The following is a 4432-nucleotide window of genomic DNA, read 5'->3' on the forward strand; positions in this document are numbered from 1 at the left end:
CTGCCCCTGTGGCACCCCACTGCCCTTCAGAGAGCACCCAGATCCTCCTGTGTTTTGATGACTTCACAGGTCCAGCCTGGCTGCTGCTCCTCATCTCATGCTGCCCCCTCTCTCCCTCTTGGCAGTCCCTCTGGTTTCCCTCCAGTTCCTCAGAAACCCGGTTCTCCCTAGTGACCGGATGTGGCCACTTCCTTTCCCATCATTTCCTGCCATGCCTGCTTAGGGAGAACATCAGGGCCTCTCTCCTGCCCCCTTGTCATACCACTGTTAAACAGCTCCTTTCAGACGTCCACTTCTGTGTGACTTCTAGCTGGAGTGTGTGCTAAGTGGAGGAGGAACAGCATTGTGTTGTTCGCTGTTCTTTCCAGCAGTGTCTGGCACAAATCCTCAATAAATAATTAGGAGCTGAACTCAACAGCCACGAGAATACTATGACTGCTTGCTGGGGGCATGGGGATGGATGCTAATTAAAGACCTCAGCGACTAAAAAATGGGATACTGACTCTTTTGAGGAACTCAGTCATGCTGTATTGAATTTATATGCAGCTGTTAGGACTCTAAAAGCAGGGGAGGGGTGTTATATTCAGAGGTACCCAGCTTTGTTTCCAGAATTATTTGGTTGCATATGAAATCCCTCAGCTCCTGTTGATGAAGTGATTTCTTCGGAAAACTGGCTGCCTTCCGAGAGGAAGGAAGGCCCCCTGAGATGCTTCCCAAAGAGTTGAAAGAATTTCCGAAATAGCAGCTTAATGTTGTACCACATATGGGATTTTCAAATTCACAGCTGGTTGGAAAATCATTTCTGGCTTCAACCCATTGGAGTTACTGTCTTCCTGGCTTCAAGCACCCCGAATGTTAACTCCTAGTTGTCAGGGATTTTTTCCCCTCCCCCACCTGCTCCTTCCTGGTCAATACAGCATTCTAGTGTGTGAATCTAGCATTACACTAAGTGTCCATGTAGGACGTAGGCTCCATGGGTTGAGGGATGTAGCTCAGTCAGCAGAATGCTCGCCTAACATGCATGAAGTCTTAGGTTTGGTCTCCAGGTGTGGTAACGCATGCTCATAACCCAGTCAGTGATATAAAGGGCTCAATTTTCTCTACACAAAGAGAGTTCAAAGACAGCTTAACTTACATGATATAGGGTCCATGGAGGTGGGTGCTACATCTGTCCTTCGTTTTTTTTTTTTTTCTACATAGTGTTGAATAAATGAGTCACCCATCAACCATCAATCAGTATAAAGGAGAACACTGACAGCAACTCAAACGCTCAGCTTAACTGCGCTCATCCCTGCTCACATCACCCTCTCCTGTTGCGGGATATTTGATCGCACTCTGCCTCTTCCGAGACGGCCAGTAAAGTTCGCTTTGAATCCGAGGGCGCAGCTAGCTACTAGCTGACCAAAATTAGCCATAGAGGTTTTGGAGGACCAAGGACATATAGAGAGACACAGGAAGTAGCAGGGTGGGGCTTAGAAAGATTTTTAGCCCTTTTGGATGGAAGAAGGCGGGAGGGGGGGTGGAGATCACGGGTCACTTCTCCGCTGCTTCTTTAATCATTTAGGTTCTTACCCTGGTATCGGCCTCCTGAGTTTTTATTGATAAAGAATAGTTAGATAAATGCTTCACACTCCCTCCCTATGTGGTTACTATTGCTGTATAACGACCATCCCACGATATGCTTTAGAACAACATTTCCTATTATGCTCGAAGACAGACATTCAAACAGGGAACATGGGTTACGGCTCATCTATTCATACGACACCTGGGGCTTTAGTTGTGTCGGGTTTTGGGAGGTGTAATCACACTGCAGCTCCTTCAACCAAGTCTCGAGGGTTGTGACTCGTTGATTTGACCTGGGTGTGGCAGCTCCATGGTTTGGGCTTCTGCACAGCATGGCAGCATCAGGGTAATCAGATTTCCTGTGTGACCGGAAGATTAACGTATCGTGTATGGCAAAGCGTATTATGTGGTAGAACACTAAGGTCATTTTCCACTGTCCTTCCTGAGTAAAAGAAATGACAAGAATTCTGAGGTTTGAGGGGAGAAGTCACCCTCACGTTCTGATGGGACCATGAAAAAATTGCAGTCAGAGGAGACTCTCTAGAGTCTGAATAAACTCTCTAGAGTTTTATTCAGTGGATCTCCGGGTCTAGAAGAAGGTGTTAGGCCCCTTGGTGGCGAAGCGAGGCTTGTGCTGGACCTGTAACACACGATGTGGCAGCGGGAACTTGATCTTGGAGTCGTGGAACTACTTGACAGCCTGCCGGTGGCACTTGCCCTCTGCAATCTCTTCCACCTCCATGATCTGGACGGAGTGTGCCCCGCGCGGGCACGGTGCCGGGCACCCATGTCTCCATAGCGTTGTGTGACAGCGCCAGCAGTGGTCAGGTTCCGGTACTCCCGGTACAGGTTGTGTGTGCCACTGCGGGAGTCATAGGGCAGCCAGATGCCAAAGTTCTTCACACGCAGCGGTGATTTCTCAAACACCTGCCTCAGTACACCATCTCCTCCATGACATCTTCATCCTCTACAGCTGCGACACGAAATACCAGAAGTGGGACTTGGCCAACACACGCTGGGGAGCGAAGATGTGCATTCGGTACAGTGGTGGCGTGTGGCACTTCTGGGTGGACAAGCAGTGCCCCACCACCTTGTACTCCTGAAGAGTGCCCGAGACCTTCATGGCAGCCCGTCCCTGTTCGCTGCCTGTCACAAAAGGCCCATTTCATTTTAAAAATTTACATTTATTTACTTTTTGTGCACACATGGAGGCCAGAGGACAACTTAACAGGAGCTGGTTAACCTTCTAGCACATGGGAACTAGGAATTAAATGAACTCAAGTCATCAGGATTGGCAGCAAATGCCTTACCTACTGAGCCATCTGACAAGCCCTTGGTTTTGTTATGTTTTAATCATGATAGATTTTGGCTTAGGAAATTATGTAGGCAAGATGAAAGTAACATTTTTGTCTTTTTTTTTTAAAAAATCAAGACATTAATAAATATGCCTTGGGGGAAATAAGGACTTGGAAAAACTTGTAGAAATAATTTTCTTCTTAGAAATTAATGTGCATCATTAGCATAAAGCCTGAGAAGTCTTGCATCAAAGTAATCTTCCACAGGGCCCATGAGAGGGGAAAAGGGAAGCTTTGAGGCCTGGCAGAGGGAGATTATAGAGCACATGTCATCTGAAAGTGAAAGAGAGAATATGTGTGGGGAGTGTCTAGAAAGGTTTAAGCAGGGATGCGGGGTAGGATGATGAAGAAGAGGAGGAGTGAGGGGCAGCCCCAAACTGAGTTTGTATAAAAAAAAAGCACAAGGAAACCTGCTACTTTGTAAGCTAATTAAAAATAAAGTATAACATGAACTCTCTCTCTCTCTCTCTCTCTCTCTCTCTATATATATATATATATATATATATATATATATATATATATATATATATAAAATGAGTTTAATGGGGATAACAGACTGGCTGATACAGGATAAGGTAAATCCAGTTGCAGCGTCCTTGGGGAAGCTGGGGACAGATCACATGTTGCTTCGTGCCATCTGATCCAGTCTTCACCACCCAAGAGAGAGACCACTGGAGCCCTCCTCAGATGTAAGCAGTCATGCAACCTGCCAAGAGGCCATGCCCAAAAGGCTGGTACTCCAAAGCTATTGGCAGAACAAATACCCACTACTTTTTCCCTTCTGTCTAAATAAGAAGGTTCTAAACCTAATACAAAACTATATACAATAAGGATGGTTATCAAGTACTGTCCAGGAGAAAGAAAGGGTAATAACATAAACAAAAATGGAACTACAACCAACAAGAACAACATCAAGCAAGAAACACATACTAGATGCCCAGACCATGGGTAAAAGGCAAAATGCAGAGATTACTCCAATAGCTGTCCTATCCTGAAAAATCTAAATCTAGTACCTGATATAGTCTTAACTAAGATATGAGAGGATTGTAACTGTAACCATCTAGTCTTCAACCCCATCAATGACCTGAGAAAGAAAATAATATTGCCTGAGTGAGCAGGAAGTACAAGCAAGCAACTTCTGAAAATATGCAAGAAATGACAGAGACAGCTGGCTGCCTGGACAGTCACCCAAAGTTTCCCTGCAGTGTTGGGGCATCCACTTTTGGCTACAGGCCTAGAATATCTGACAGACCATTTTCAGAAGCAGGAAAATTCGAAAGACTGTCCTACCCTGTCTTGGCAAGGTTCAGCAGTCACTTTTTTCTTGTGTTCTACTTGTCCAAATTGGACAGCATGCTTACTGTCAGCAGCTGTGGCAAGGGCAGTTCTTTGCTCAACAGGCCATTTTTGCCAAGAAGACAAATTTCATATGGAGTGTCTTTGATGCCCAGCATCCTCTTTGGAGTAGATCAGTGCTGCCAGGAGCAATTGTGTCTCACATCAATGGAATTCTA

At 45.7% G+C, this 4432-nt stretch overlaps 1 pseudogene; it reads right to left on the reverse strand.

Annotated features, from left to right (window-relative positions):
* Positions 1-2119: 2119 nt before the first annotated feature.
* On the reverse strand, positions 2120-3274 carry LOC128094635 (60S ribosomal protein L18a-like; annotated as a pseudogene).
* Between the last annotated feature and the right edge of the window lie 1158 nt (positions 3275-4432).

This window comes from Peromyscus californicus, unplaced genomic scaffold (assembly GCF_007827085.1).
Source record: "Peromyscus californicus insignis strain IS unplaced genomic scaffold, ASM782708v3 Scaffold_4__1_contigs__length_199733344, whole genome shotgun sequence".
NCBI classification, from domain to species: domain Eukaryota; kingdom Metazoa; phylum Chordata; class Mammalia; order Rodentia; family Cricetidae; genus Peromyscus; species Peromyscus californicus.